General features: G+C 40.5%; 1 long non-coding RNA gene across 1 annotated transcript; it reads right to left on the bottom strand.

Moving 5' to 3' along the window:
* Nucleotides 1–5,641: 5,641 nt before the first annotated feature.
* Nucleotides 5,642–11,965, bottom strand: LOC137851664 (uncharacterized). The gene is made up of 3 exons (XR_011093336.1): nt 11,843–11,965; nt 7,792–7,903; nt 5,642–7,663 (listed from the first exon to the last, which is right to left on the bottom strand). It is a non-coding gene; the product is annotated as an uncharacterized lncRNA (long non-coding RNA).
* Between the last annotated feature and the right edge of the window lie 3,948 nt (nt 11,966–15,913).

Genomic DNA, 15,913 nt, shown 5'->3' with positions numbered 1-15,913 from the left:
TGTGGGCTGGCTGCGATGAAGCTGTTGTTGCAGCACATTTCTCTGCTTCGAGGTGGGAACCAGCAGATGTGATGGGGCCCTTCTGTGTCAGCTCTGAATGCCCGGGCCTCACTCTACAAATGGAGCAGTCCAGGTACAAACGTGGTAAATGAATAAGGGTGTGAAAACCATCGATAGACTTAGCACAGATCTGGGAGTGGGTTCAGATGCTGGGTGCAGGCAGCTGGAGCAGCACAGGGCTCAGAGCTGCTGGCACAGGGAAGGAAGGAAATTTTTGTTATTTCACAAGCAAATGTGTAATGAAATATGATGGGCTGAGCCAAAAGGTGAGTTTAACCATAGAATATGCAGCTTGCTGTACTCTTCTTCCTTTAAAGAAAAAGCTATCTTTTGGTCTTCTCCATTTGCCTGAAGAGGAGGGACAAACTACAAGAAGCCAGAGCAATCAGAAAGGTTCAATGGGGTTTCTCCTGCAACTTTTAGGCAGAGAGTAGCGATACCTGAAGGCTTGCAATGATATGCTTCCGTTCTCTCACCCTTTAAAATATGAGCAGCAGTCTTCTGAAGCTGGAAAACACTTTAAGATACCACAGTAGTCTTTCTATCCCAAGAAAGGATCGAGTAAACTCAAACCATTCACACATTTAAAATATTATTAAGCAAAACCCAACGGTGATGATTTTATTGCTGCCACAGACGACCTCTACCACTGTTTTGGAACCTCAGTGGGGGATGCTTTTGCTTTTCTTCGACCTTTATTTCCTTTTCTGTAAGGAGAGCGTGCTCCTTTCCCTGGGGCTCCCGCTGAAAGCAGTGTTTGCCAGGTGATGCTTATGTGCTGACTGGAACCAAGCAGAAGATTGTTTCATTTATGACAAGAAGCAGTTAAATTTCTCACTGGACGGGAAAGCTGCTCGTTGCAAAGTGATGCCTTTTCAATGTTTTTCCACTTTTTGTGTAATCCAGTACAGAACCAGTAATGTAACCTCTCTCTGAGCCTGCACCTTTCTTTCATGCCTCAGTCTCTGTGGATACGAATAGTATCAAAAAGCTTAAACCTAGTAATAGACTTAATTCTCGGTGCGACTCTAAGGAAAGCAGCTTAACTGCTTTGTACTTTGGTGGCCCTATTTCCTATACAGGGAAACATCTTTAGGGCTTTGTTGTTGTTGTCCATTAGAAGCTGAGTTTTTAGCTCAATCACCCTGTGGTAGTCTGAATATTTCAGAATGCCTGTGGTGGAGTTTTGCATCCTAGCTGATTCCTAAAAGGCTCTGGCATTGCTGCTAGGGACTCCTGAGGGGAGACAGATCCTTGGGGATCATCGCTGCCAGCAGTGCCCTGCTGAAGGCATCGAGTCGGTGGACTTGGAAATCCATCAAAACACATTAAGGGAAAACAAATGATGAAGAGTCCCTAATTTCACTGGCAGATGTTGGCTGAGCATTTTTTCAGCCCAAGTAAACCATACAGTTGAAAATAGTTCCACTTCAGTTATTTAACTTCATGTTTTCTCATTTGTTCTATGCTCACACTTCTGTCCTCACCCAGGCCCGTGTGCCATTGCTTTATGACCCTGTGTGCCTCCCCACAGCCTTTAGTCCCACTAGCACCGTGCTTTAAATCCTTTTAGAGTGGCTGCTGCTATCAGTGTGGTAGCAACCATGTGTAAGTGATGGTCGTTAGCATGATTTCTCTATGCTCAGTTGGAAGTTCTAGGTATATTGTAAGTTTAGGAATAAAAGAATGCTTTAGGGATGTCCAGTCTTCTAGGCATGGCTGAAATTGGGAAGGGGAGAAATGATATGGTGCTGCTGAGGCAGAAATGTAATTTAATAGCTGCTTATCCTAGGAATACTCTGATGTTTTGTAATAATTTGCAAACACCCGATTGCAGCACTGGAAGAAGGGTTGCTTTGATGTCTCTGTAGGGGATCTATTTAAAGCAAACTGTTGCTATCTGTTACGCAAGTGGTTACGTACCTTCTAATGTTCTGCTGCTCCGATCGCACTCCAGAAACATGCACCATGTTGAAAGAGTGCTGTCTTCTCCTGTCACGCTCCGAAATCCATCCTGCACCTTCAAAACCATCAGTGATAGCAGAGGGGCTGGCAGAGAAGCGCTCTGCTGCTTGACCTACATCTATGGTATGGACGAAGTCCACCTTGCAAGTAGCCTGCCCTTTTTTCCCCAGGATCCCCAGAAATTTACATAGCTTAACTGATGTGGAGAAGTGAAGGAGAAAATTAGGAAGAGATAAATGAAAAGTGAGTGCTAAAGACAGAATCCAGCCCATTCTGCCTTCTCCAGCCCCAATCTGCTTGCAAGCAGAATTAACATGAAAGTCAATTTTTAGGACTGTGCAATTGCTCAAGTGCATGTGTGCATCATATGAAAAATTATACATAATCACATATAAAATACCTTTAAGCTGTGATTTTGTGTGTTCTCATGCTCTGTAACCTCTGCCTCCCTTGTAGACTTTCCTGTAGGCTTTGCAGGGGTTAGAGGAGTTTGCCACCAAGCAGAACCCTTTCCTCCAGAGCCTTTATCTTTAAAATGACAGGTTGAAAAATTCCCCTTTTGCCTGTGCACGACCGATTTTTATGAAGTCCTGTCAAATCTCCTAATCCCGTTTTGGTCTTTTGGTGCAATTCACTTTTATCCCTAAGCCCAGCTCTCCAAATTTGCCAAGGAAAACATTGGGCACTATAGAAAGAACATTTTAAATGAAGCTGCTTCGAGTTAGAAAAATCTAAAAAATAAATATTAAAAAGACAAAGACAAAAGTCAATGTGTTTTTCATACCATATATATATATTAAATATCTTTTCAATGGTCTGATTAGAGACTAAGTGGACCCTTGAAACCATAGTCTCTTTCCTCACTGAAATTCTATATTTCTCAGTTAATATGGGGCAATGAAAGTGCTGGGATTTTTATTTAAAGACCAACACGAACATTGTAATAAGATATCTGCAGGCATAACTAAGAAACACTGCAAAAAGAGACTGTGCAAGCTGATATAAGAAAAGGAAGATAGCCTGTCTTGGGCATCTGCAGAGATCCATAACTGCAGGATGTGAGCTCTCCCTGCTAAGTCACTGCAAGGCTGCTAGAAGGATTTAGGTGGCAAAATAGCTTCAGAGGATTTGGATACAAACTTGTGTAAAATCCCCCGGGGAGACAAGGAAACCTGCAGCTTGAAGTGGCATGACTGAGGTCTTGCAGGGTGAAGCCAACCAGTTCTGTTCTTCTAGTATGATATTGGTAGCTTCTCAGAAGTTCAGTGATGAGATAGATGAACTTCACTTAGGGGCACTTGGAGTATGGGGAAATAGGGATTATGGCTTAACACAGGAGCCATTAGTTTGTGTAGCCAAGGGTGGTTGTGTACTGTTGTTATAGCGCTATGGTTTTAGGTAAGAGAGAGGATGTTATGCTTCCTCTGGATTAGAACAGATCTGTTACAATTTTGTTCTTGGAAAGAAATGTATATAGATAATGTGCTGGATGTACAGCACATGTACAGCTCGATATATGCTCTTACAGCAGGCTCATCTTACCAAATGATCCTCATGTCTTTATAGGGTTTCCTTGCCCCTCTCCTCAGCCTATCAATTGTATTTATTATTATTATTATTATTATTATTATTATTATTATTTATTATTGGTGGCTGTAATGAGCTTAACATTTGACTTCCGAACTTAACATTTTTACAAACTCTTGATAAAAATGAAGTGTCTGCAGTGTTGTGCCTGCACTACTGTCTGAGCTTCCTGGTTGACATCTACCTTGTAAGTAATGTCAGTTTGATCTATTGAACATAGCGTTTACTGATATCGCTACTTTTCTTTAGCCTACCTGATGATGATGTGTCAAACTCTTTGAAAACCTGCATCGTTTCCCTTACTGCATGTTTGCCCCAAAGAAGGAAACCAGATTTTCCTCTTTCCAATAAACAGCATTTAAAAATATTTAATTCTGCCAGCTACCTTCTGGCCAACCTCAGTTAAAGACAGGCTTTTGACTACTCTTGTGTAGCCGTTTGTCCCTTATTCGATCTGTTTTGTACAGTTACATGAAATTCTGAAGGACATAAAATCCTTAGCAGGCCTTTCAGTCCCAGTTCTGCTCTCTGGTTCATGTCTGCTAGCTGCATACTGATTAAAATATGCTTTCATTCTTTCCCAATGGAATACTGTAGCATCTTTCTACTGTACTGTCAGGGACTTATGTGTGTATAGCTGGCCTCCAGATTTTCTTATTTGCTTATCTGGATACTGATACAGCACTGTAACTTCTTGACTTCATGGAATTTTTTGGGAAAAAAAAAAAAAAAAAAAAAAAAAAAAAAAAAAAAAAAACTCCCACAGCTTCACAATTTTTGTTATGGTGTAAAACTTAATAGTCATTTTGAACATTTAAATCAAAAGCAATGTCTTAGCCTTGCTGACTGCTGTCCTCTCTCAGGTGTCTGAAATCTTGCTTTTCTATCATGCAGTAACACAAAAGCTTGCAGGTGTTCCCTTTTATAAGTTAGACAAAATAACTCTGCAAAGCTCCCTCAAGTTCTGCACATGTAGCTATAGCTTATAGATGGAGAAATTAAATTCTTGTATACTTGCTGGCTTCAGGCTTACACTAGCATATTTTCATTTATCTTAGTAAGCATGTTAAAAATCACACCGTTAGTTAATCTGGTTTAAGCAGACCACGTAGAAAAGGCCAGGGATGGAGCACAAAGAATGACTTCCTTAAGACTGAGCAAAAATGATGACTTTATCCTGTAGTGGCTGAATGGCTCCAGCTGGCTTTTGTGGTGCAGTACAAGAAACCTCTGTGTGAAGTGGTGTCAGAACTCAGAGGCTGGCTGGTTTGCTCCCTTTCTCAGCGCACTGCTCCGTGTGACTTCCTGGATGCTCTGAAAATTACAGTAAAATCATAGCTGAGAAAGTGACTTCCACAAAGAATAACTCGCTACAATAGACAGATCGTTACAAAGCAAGGAAATTCTGGAGGGGGGAAAAAAGTCGTTATTAATCACAGAGTAAACTGAATGTCATGAAAAAAAGCAGCAAGGGAGAGACCAGGGCTAGGGCTGTTTTTATACCAAATGCTTTTCAGAGTCTCTTCCATAAGATGGCAGCAGCTTATTTTGTGAACTGGGTTGGGAGACTGATGTGAAAGTGTAGCTTCAGGAAGCCCTAAAAACAGGCATTCATTCTTCTTTATCTCTACTTGCTTGGTACATGTCCCTTATGGTTGTCTTCACACAGATTAGTCAGGAACCTCGCTTCATGTGATAAAATATTTTCTGTTATTTGATGCAGAGGTGATTTAATATACCTATATTTATATACTTTCTAATACAGGCAGAGATGCTAAAAGACAAACTGGAAGAGACTTGTTAGTATCGAATTACTCTTCAGCATGCACAGCAACGAAGTGTGCAGAATGCAGGGGAAAGTTACTCATTTTTTTAAACTATTTTGGATTTTTTTTTTGAAGTGTTCCACTTCACGTGGTTATTTTGTTAATAACTGCACAAAGCAACTTGAGCTTTGTGAGCAGGAGAGGTAGAAGAACAGCTGGGATTTTCTCCCTCAAAAGCTGGAGATCTGTTTAATGCCACAGTCGAGCCAAACACATTTTCTTTTGAAGGAGGGGATTGTGGAGAGGTGGATTATTATTAATTTGCATAACAGAAGGCAGTTAAAGGAAAAATATTTAAGAGGAATGATTTTCTGAAATATTTTGACACAAAGAATTTTATATTTCAGGTATTTTCATTTTCTTGTCTAAATGTTTTCCATGTTTTCAGTGACACCCACAGTCGCATGTGCAATACATTTTTATTCAGGTTGGCTGTCTACTGTTCTTCTGATGGATTTTTACCCCTGCACTTGGGTATCAAACACTCCTCACATTAGTACCAAATATTTAACAGTCATACACTGCTCCAATACCCTCTAACAGAAGGTTCTATTTAAGAGCAAATTATGATTTTTTTTTTTCTCAGTGTTTTTTCTTGTTCTGAATTGCTGGATAACATGGGAGGAGCTAAAAGCAACCTATTTTTGGCTTGCCCTGGTGCTTACATTTACTGGCTAATGTTAGTCATCTGTTTGTGTTTCCTGTGTCCTATTAGAATCCAATCCATCAAGGGCACAGGCACTGCAGTAACGAAGTTGTAAACTTGAAAAGTGGGAGGAATAAAACTCTGTGGTATTTGCTTTTCACTCATTTGTAAATAGAACTGCCTGACTGCTGTGATTCCGATTTCTGTGTTGGTGGAATAAGACATTAGAGCAGAGTCTGGAGGGGTCTGTCACAAGCCAGGTCCCACGTGGATCCTTCCCCTTCCCTTTCATTTCACCTCCAGCTTGCTGAGCACCCCAGGACTGGATCTCGTCTGGAAGTAAATAGGCCCAATACAGCAAGTCATTTCTACAGGCATCCTGGGAAAGAGATGCACCCAAATTACAGATGATGGGAATATGATGTTCTAACCCTGGAGGAGAATCTGGGGGTTTATAGGCTGAGAGTATCTCCTTCTTAAATCTCAGACATGCTTTTCTACTGAAAACAGCAGCCGAGACGGGTCGCTTTAGCCCTTTTTCCTTTCTCTGTGCCTCAACTTCAATCGTGTCTCAATCGTTACTCAACTTCAACTAGGAAAAGACGGACTTTCAGCTCTCAAATTCTAGCCAATGGTAAAGTTTAAAGTGCCTGAAGAAGTTATGCTTGGCAAGAAATGCAATACTTTAAGGGGTCATTTCATTGTTACTGGTCTGCAGTGTGTGCTGCCTGATTTATACCAAGGAGACTCCTGGAACGTGTCCTGGTGACTTCTTTCTTTCTTTCCAATTAACTTTAAGGAAATAAAAAGAGAGATGAAAGCAAGTTATTTGAATAACATTTAAGATGTTTTATTTATTCTAGAAAGGTTCAAATTCTTTCCAAGAGTCCTCTTCCATTTTCAGAACGCAGCCTTTTTCACCTCGAATTGTTTGTATTGTGATAGCATTCAGAGGCTCTGGTCAGGATGGCTCCAGAGGGCCCAGGGAAACAAATTGGGTGAAATGAAATGGAAAAGTAAATGAGAGCAGTTCAGAGTGTATGGGGAACACCGGGTGTACGAGGCTGGCTTGCGGCACTGAGCACGGGAGCAGATCAGTGTGGAGCTGGAGGCTGAAAAGGGAGGACTGAGTTCAAAGTGAAGCCTCCAGTTTATCCAGCTTAGATGGAGTGGAGGAGGCTGAGGAGTGTGGCCCAACATCTAGCTACGTTTTAGCCTAAGGATGGGGCTTTTCATGGCTGCCAGAAGCGCTTTGTTTTTCCTTTGTGCAAAGTTGTGTTACAGAACAAGTTAATGATAATGATTTTGGTTAGCAACTAATTCCTTCGGGCAAATGGCTTTAAGTCAGTTGTGTATCAGATGTTGCCACATAGTACTTTGTTTTGGTGTTTAGCCACAAATAACTCACGACAATATTTTTCTATTATAATACACCATAATTCACTCCTAGCAAGCATGTAATTCCTGAGAGACAGAGGGCATTTGGCCTATATGTTCTTTGGTCTGCATTATATTGAATCCAACACAATGGGTGAAGCTGAATGATTTAATGTCATCCTGAAAGAATTTACACAGGCTGCTGAAAAAGAAAACAGACCATGGAAATAATTTGTAACTAAATGTGTTCATAAATATAGGGCCACAATGTACACAGAGGTTGTATAATGCTGTCCCCTGCTGAACTTTTCAATGATCTTAGATACTTACCCCCTGTGGGATAAGGAAGAAAGCAGCCTGTAGGGTAAATTCCATTGCACAGTAAATTCTGTGAAATGCTCTCCTCATGTCAGGCAGGTGGAAGCTCAGCATTCCAGGACAGCTCAGGAGAAAGAAGAGATTCATGCTAAGCATGGAGGTATTCTGTTTATTGACGTGCTGGTTTGAAGGACAAGCAGGAAATCCAAGAAATCTGCTAATATCTCCCTCCCAGGTGGAGGTAACCTGTGGAGGTCTCAAGACTCCTGCCTACCAAAACAAGCAGTTTTCTTGTTTGCTGCGTGTTCTCAGGGGGGAAAAGCAGTCACGGAGCTATTGATAGCTTTTCTGTCAGCTGGCCTGTGGTGGTGTGTGTTGGGACTTGGTACAAATACGAGTGTCCCTGCAAGAAGACCCTGACGTGATACTAGTGTTAGGGACCGCCTTCATTGCAGCAAAATCAATACAAAGACAGGGTTTTGCTTGATAAGCCCAAATATCTGCCAGACCACATAATAATGTGATGTTTGCTTTATTAGGTAGAGAAATAGCTTGCTCGGTCACCCCAGCTTGCATCACTTCTAGAAAACTTACTAAGTTTTGATTTTGAAGGGATTATACTTTAAAGTTGTCAGTTTTCAACTCCAAAAGTTTATTAACTTTTTATTTACTGAAGAAGCCATGTGGTTCCTTGCATTAGGATGCTCATTAATTCTGCTGTATTTTAGCTGTCAGAAACCTGCTGAAAAGGGTTCAGAAAATTTCCTTGCCAGATATTTCAGTGTACTTTAGACAATTTATTTTATTCTGCTTCTAGCTTATTTTATTTAAATTTATACTTGAATGATTTCCTGAACATGGGCCTAAATAAATCATTTTTATTTCAAAAACAATGCAAGCAACTTCAACCAATACTCAGAAAGATATCACTAAGCAAGTGTATGACTTCTCTCTTGAAATCATCCCTACAGCAATGCTAAATAAGATTTCTTGGGGAGTAAAATTGTCCCTAGAGCTGCAATAGGATCTGCCAGTTAGCAATCTTGCAGCCCCTGAATCTCACTCAGTGCCAGGGGGGCTTAGTGTGAGCTTAAGGATGTGTATGAGATGGGTTTTGCTGCAAGGTGGAGGCTGTGGTCAAAAGTCAGGAGCAAAATGCACTTAATGAAAGGCGAGTCCTCTTGCAGCACATCCTGCCCTGGGGCTGGTACTCATGGCCAGGAGGGCTCAAGCAGCTCACTGTCTGCTACTGTTCTAGTGTTTTAAGGTGGTTAAAGGCTGGGCCAAAGAGACAAAACACAAACAGGAGTTTTCTTCCCCTGGTTGCATCCATACAGGCTGATGCTGCTTAAAGTGCCCGTTCTTTGAGAAAGTGGTACCAATAAAATACGTCCCAGTAAGAAGCCAATTTATGTACCAGAAATGACTACACGTGTTACATAATTAGAATACCTGCCCCAACTCCTGAAATCCATCACCGTTGGGCCTGCTTTTAATCTCGTGTCGTCTCTCCAGCTTATGAGATGAAATGTAGCTGGGGAGCGTTATGAGAACCAGATGGAGGGCCTGGCTGGAGGGCTGGCGGGCCTGGAGACTACCTTGGCCTGCTCAGATCACAGCACGCTGTGTACCCTTGAATGATACCTTAATCCATGATAAAGACAGACAGCTCGCTTTTCCAAAATCAAAACCATATCCATCAATGGCAACCCCTTTCCAACGCAGCACAGGCTACTACTGCTCGGATATAGGTAGTCTGGAACAGCTTGACATAGGCAGAGCCGGATGGCTACACATGGATAAGATAAAATCATTCAGCTACCTAATAAATAAATTTGAAAGATATTCTAAGATGATACAAATTCAAGTACTAACTTGATCTATTATCCCAGAGGGATGTTTGCTCCACCTTTCAGTCACTGGATCCTGATTTATGGTACACATTTCTAGGCTTTATTTTTTAAGAAGGAAAACATTTAAAATATAGCTGGTTGACCTATAGCTCTCTGCCCAGCTAGCTTCATGCTGCTTAAATTAATACAACTTGTCCAAAAATGTAGTTGAATGGATAGGTTTTTAAGTCGGCAAGGATTCAGTTTAGGTAACTAAATGTTATTCCTACATGGTAAAATACCAGTAGAAGTAAAGTCAATAAACTCTAAAGGCAAATACACTAAAGAATTCTTATGCATCATGATTTTCCTCTTGCCATCGAGGGAAAAGATTGTATTTTATACAGGAACTGAGATGTTTCCCTTTCTGTAGTCCTGTGTGGATTTAACTAAAGCAGCAACTAAGAGAAACAAGACATTTCATAAAGAAAGCCTTGTTGATAATTATAGAGTGGTTGTAAGCCTACGTTCATAGCCTTTATTTTTCTAGTTCAGAACTTTATTATGAATCTTTAAGTTTCAAATGACTTTTGATACTTTGCATGTGTGAGACATTTTAGGTAAATAAACATGACTTATTATTTTGGGATAATACTTCAAATATATATTTTAAAGGGTGTGTTCTTTGTTTGACCATATATGACTCTTGTAAGTCTATAAGCTAACTGTTCTAAACCAGATTATCAGATTGTAAATAGGAGAGGACAGAGAAAAAGAGAGAGATAAACACTGTTTCTAGTGATCAGTTCTAGCTCTAGCAAATCAGCCTTATGTTAAGCAGGTGCAAATTATGTATTGGTTATTCAAAGTTTTCATCATGGTTAGAGTTAGAAAAATTAATTGTAACAGCATAAAAAAAATTGTGTTCATTTGTCTAATTACAGGTTATGTTTATGTTTGCATAAAAGTAAGAGACTTTGACAGCCGTCTTTTGTACAATCTGCTGTTTTTTATCTTCCACGTGTTTGATTAGGAGTAGAAATCAGATGATGAAAACATGAAACTTAGCTTACCAAGTTCTGTCCTTACAAAGATAAAATACCTCTTTGGCTAGGATTTTGCCTGCTGCTTTTTTAATATCTCCTGAACTCCAATGGTGTCCTTGTTATAATGTAGCCCTGCAGATGTGAACAATTTGGTGGTAGTAGTAACTTTCAAATGTAAGGCATTCATTGATCTGGAAGAAAAACGTTAATCTGTGCAATGGCTTTTCTTTCCAGGTAGTGTTCTCTTTGGTAAACAATTTACATTAAACAATATATTCTGCTGAACACCAAGCATACGACTCATGCAAGTCCATACTCTTGTGTTATATATCATAGTGTTTGAAGCACTGCATGTACTGGGGAATTATTTTCACAAAACATTGCTTCAGAAGGCTGTGGACCTCAGAACAGCATGTTTTGAAACTTTTGAAGGCTTAACAAAAGACCCTCAATCCACCAGAAGGGTGTGAGCTGACTGTAACAGCTTGCAGTTTTGCTACTTACAGCATTTGATGGATATCCAGATATAAGCTCCACAGATTTTTCTTTGCTGCAATCTTTTACCTCCCTCCCCCCCTTCGCCCCCCAAACTAGTAGCAAAATTAATCATACTAGTCTTAGAGTTCGTATTTAAAAGTTTTAAATTTCAGAGAGGCAGGCCTTAAGCAGTATTCCTTCTGTTTTGCACTAGTAGTATCTCCATTTGCATATGATACCGTGTATTTTTCTGATTTACTATTTTAGTCAAGGAAGGAGAAAAACATTCAAAGCATGTTGTAAGTTATAACAAATAACGTTACTAATTTCTGACATGCTGAAAAGCCAAGAACCCGTCATCTGTCTGGTTCAGATTTGCTCTATCCCAAGGTGATATGCTGCTCCTTATTCATGCTTTATTTAGGATTCCAGACATTTAAACTATGTTATTCTGCTAGTGTATACAATGCATTTATTTTATTAGGCATAGTTGCTTTGTTATTTAATGCCACCCAGCATTTTCAAGGTGGCTTAGACTATAAGCAAAAGGGCAGTGTCAACTACTAACATCCACAACTTAAAACAGACCTGATACAGCAAAGGGAAAAACGTTAATCATCAGATGCTTGAGAACCAGCAGTGAAAGTTGCCCTTGCATGGTAAGACAAATCCAACAGGCAGACATACATCTCTTTGTTTCGGTCTCACCTCTTGGTAAGCCTCGGGCAGCAGGTGGCCTTCTGGTAGCTTTGCACTGAGGAAAGTGGTGGCAGAGCACCTCTGGAAGGCTGGCTCATGCCCAAACCAACTGATGTTGTCCTGAAATAGAAGATCTGCCAGCAGGAGACAGAGCCCTGGGAGCAATTTATACTGTGCTGCCTGAGGAAGGGGAGCTGTGAGTGGCATCAGGTGCGGAGGCTCACAGGGACACAGCCAAAACTGGTCTCATATTTGCAGCTGCACTGTCTGTGCCTTGAAGGGACATTTTGTATGGCTTAGGACAATGCTGAAGGCAGAGATGGTAAGGATGTGGGTGTTAGCAGTCTCCTCTGAGTCTGTGTTAATGTTTTCTGCCTGTCATTTGCTTCATATACAATATATTTCAATGTGAAGAGCCTAGCTAGAGTAAATTGTTCCACAAAGAAGAAAGCAAAGCTTTTCACCATCTAATCAATATTTCCTTAAGACGTGCCAATGTTTACTGAGCACAAGTATGGTCTTTCTGCTATAAATCATGTCAATTCTGACCCTAAACCTTCCCTGCCCAGATGGCCTCTCTCCTTATGAGTGACGTTTAGGACTGGAATATTTGCATTTAGGACAGGGACAGTGTGTGTGCTACAAAGCACATACTTGGGTGCTGTGCAGATAGTAATTGCTGAGTTACTCATGATGATAATTTTGGGGAAATTCAGAATGCCTCAGTACATATGACAGATTCCTGGATTTTGACCAAGAGGGTATTATTTATAATAAACATCAGTATTTTTGCCATCCACTGCAGCTAACTACCATTTTGGAGGAAGATTAGTTTGTGCACTTGTGTTGCACACACAGACATATACAAAGTCTAGCTTTCTCTTGAAAAAGCTTGATGTTTTGGTAACTAACTACATGAATAAACATACAATCTTTCAGGAGCTGGCAGAACAGCATCTAGTTCTGGTTACCCTCTTTGTTTCCCTCCACCCTCTGGCTCTCACCATAATTGAAGACAACTGCTCTGGCCACTCAGCTCGGCATCTGCAAGATGAAGTTATACATCTCAGAATTAAGGTCTCCAGACATGGCACCCAGTTGCCAGCACATTTCTTACTCTCTGGTATGCTTTGGACCTCAGCTTTGGCCTCAGAGCTGTCTACTTGTCTCTGAGACTGCTGCTGATGCTCTTCTCACTGTGGTGGACAGCTCTGGATTCCTGTGATGCTCATTATGCAGAGGGAAAAGAACGGGGAATGTTGTGAGAGACAATTATATGGAGGTAACAGTAAGCTCATTTTACTTGCAAACTCATCCAGAGCAATCCAATTATTCTCAGAGCTTATGCCCCACATTTTTCTGTGACATAGATGTGAGCTGAAGAGCACTCTCTGCCATTGTGCCCTGGTACAGAGTACCTGTTGTTTCTGTAGTAACAGCCATTGATATTTTATTTTATTTTATTTTATTTTATTTTATTTTATTTTATTTTATTTTATTTTATTTTATTTTATTTTATTTTATTTTATTTTATTTTATTTTATTTTATTTTAGTGGAACAGTATTACCAGAAAATTGTTAACATTTGCATGGAGAAGGTTAACTCTTTTAAGTGGCTTCATGCCATTAAGTAGGAATGTAACCACTCCAGTATAGCAGTTTGTCCATGGAGAGGAAAAATAACCCTTCAAAACCCTGGCACCAGTTCCACATTAGAGCTAAATTACTGTAGCAGATTGAAATGACAAGACTCACATTTTTAAATGAGCATGTAAACGAGGCATGTGCCCAGATTGGCATGGGACAGGAATCCTAATTTGCACATACGCTTTGGGATTTGCGCACACACACAAAAGCAATTAAAAAATAATCTGGCAGAGCATATATAATACAAGGCTGAAGGGCTGAGTTTAATATTCTTACACCAGTGGTGTGTGAGAAGACCTAAGCAGTCTTTAAATGTTCAGTGTTTTCTTTAATAGGCAGCACCAGGACAGCTGAGGACAGCTGATCACAAATAACCAAGGAAACCTGTTGTAGCACCTCCACTCTGATTACTTCATATACTCAAAACTTCAGTAATTGGCCAAGTTGAAAACTTTTTACTTTTTTTTTTTTTTTTTTTTTTTTCAGGTGAAATCCATATATTTCTCCAAGAAAAGGAGGGGTTTTATTAGTTCACTAACATCAGTCTGTCTGACATCATTATATTTTATTGTTATAGCATCTGACTTCCAAATATGATTGCACAGTGAAATAATCATATGGGTGATTTAGTAGAAAGCTGTGAATGGAGGACTAGAGCTTCATCAATCTGTGTATGAGCACAGATGAAGTGACTGACCCCAATCCAGAGGCCTTCCAGTTGTGCTCTGTTGCTGCTTAAACCCAACTTGCATATCATATTTTTGCCTTTTTTCTTCTGTTCTGTGGAAAGCTGCACTGTGCTGTCAGTTATGCTGTCTGTGTGTGTGCAGATACTCACTTCCAACCCAATCACTGGCAGTGCTACAGTGCACCAAATAATCACTTTTTTTAAAGTTGGTTTTAAAGATGATTAAAAAAAAAAAAAAAAACAAAAAAAAACACAAACATAATAAGAGTCATGGGGTGGCTTTTCCAATAACATCTTGAATTTGTAATTCTGCAATGCTGTCTCTGAGCCATTAATGAGATCCATATTGCAGGGATGGCCTTGAAGTAATGGAGGAAGGAAAGAGCAGCTGTATTTGCTATCCAGTGGCTCTGTGTTTTTCATTATGGTCACTCTTATTTTTGTTTTGGGGTATATTTTCTGGAACAAACAAGCTCCCTCGGGCTGTTTTGTGGCAGAACAGGTCAAGTGCCAGGTCCTGGCTCTCCAGAGTGTGCCGGCTGTGGTGCTGCAACCTGCCGAGCGAAGCACCCGGGTGCCTGTGAAGGCAGCAGCACTTTCTGTGGGTGAAGGGCCTGGCACAAGCATTTCACTAAATGACTGTGAGCATATTACCAAAAAAACAACCCAACCAGCAAGATACTGCCAGAGCTATCCTAACGATCCAAGTGTTTTACATAGTTGACGACTAGGACAGGTTTATCCTCTCTGAGTGACACATTGGAATAATATTAGCTAACTGTCTGTAGCCTGGTTGGGGCGTCTCCTTCCAGACACATAATTGTTACCGTCACCTCTCATGCCGTATGGTATGCAAAACTGATGCCTGTAAGTTTTGCCCAAGTGCTTTTTAAGAGCATTGGAAGCAGACAGCCTTGAATTCTGAACAAACAGTGATGGCTCAGTTAATAATGGGCTGAAAAGCGCAAAATTAAAGCATGTGTTGGAGCACGTGCATTAGCTAGATAATTTTTCAACAAGCTGTCAGTCCGTATGTATAAGAAAAGTAGAGCTACTGTGGTAGACAAAAAGATTACATTTAAATAACTAAAGCTCATCTTTGATCCATTTTGTAGGGCTGGACTCACTGTGCTTTCTCCTTGCTTCGTCTGACCAGGGACTGTTTGTAGCCACTGTGGTGGAGCAGGGGCTGGAGCTCAGATGGAAGAAGAGAGCCCCAAAGGAGGGTTTAATCCTAGTCAGCTCTCTGTACTGCGCAGACAAATCTTCGCCCTAATGAAAGACTACAAAACTGGAGCAGAATTTATTAGACACTGGCTACGTTTTAAAAAGATCAAAATAATATAGGCACATCGCTGCTTGATTTTTGGCTCTCTGGTAGCTAATTTCTCCCAACCTGAATCTGCACATTTGTAATGCAAAATGTTTTACTTCACATTAAAGTGAGAGTGTTTATTTATGCAGTTTCATTTCCAATAAAAGCTACGCTTTACAGTGCATTATACGGAATGACAGCGGTGCACTGAATTACAAGGTCACGCTATAGATCATACTCACTCTGCCAAACACCCAGTGAGGAATTTTGAAGTAAGCCGTAGTAAGGGGCTGAGCAGCAAGCAGAGCCAGAAACAATACAGGTTAGAAAAATGTTTGTTTTATTTAGTGAAAGAAGAAAGAGCTTGACTTATTAGGGAGGCTTTTCCTACCGTATTCATTCTGGGTCCAGGTCCTGGAAAGAACGTTTG

This window comes from Anas acuta, chromosome 2 (genome assembly GCF_963932015.1).
Source record: "Anas acuta chromosome 2, bAnaAcu1.1, whole genome shotgun sequence".
Taxonomy (NCBI): Eukaryota; Metazoa; Chordata; class Aves; order Anseriformes; family Anatidae; genus Anas; species Anas acuta.
The sequence above is the reverse complement of the archived record's forward strand: the minus strand, read 5'-3'. Positions and strand labels throughout refer to the sequence as shown.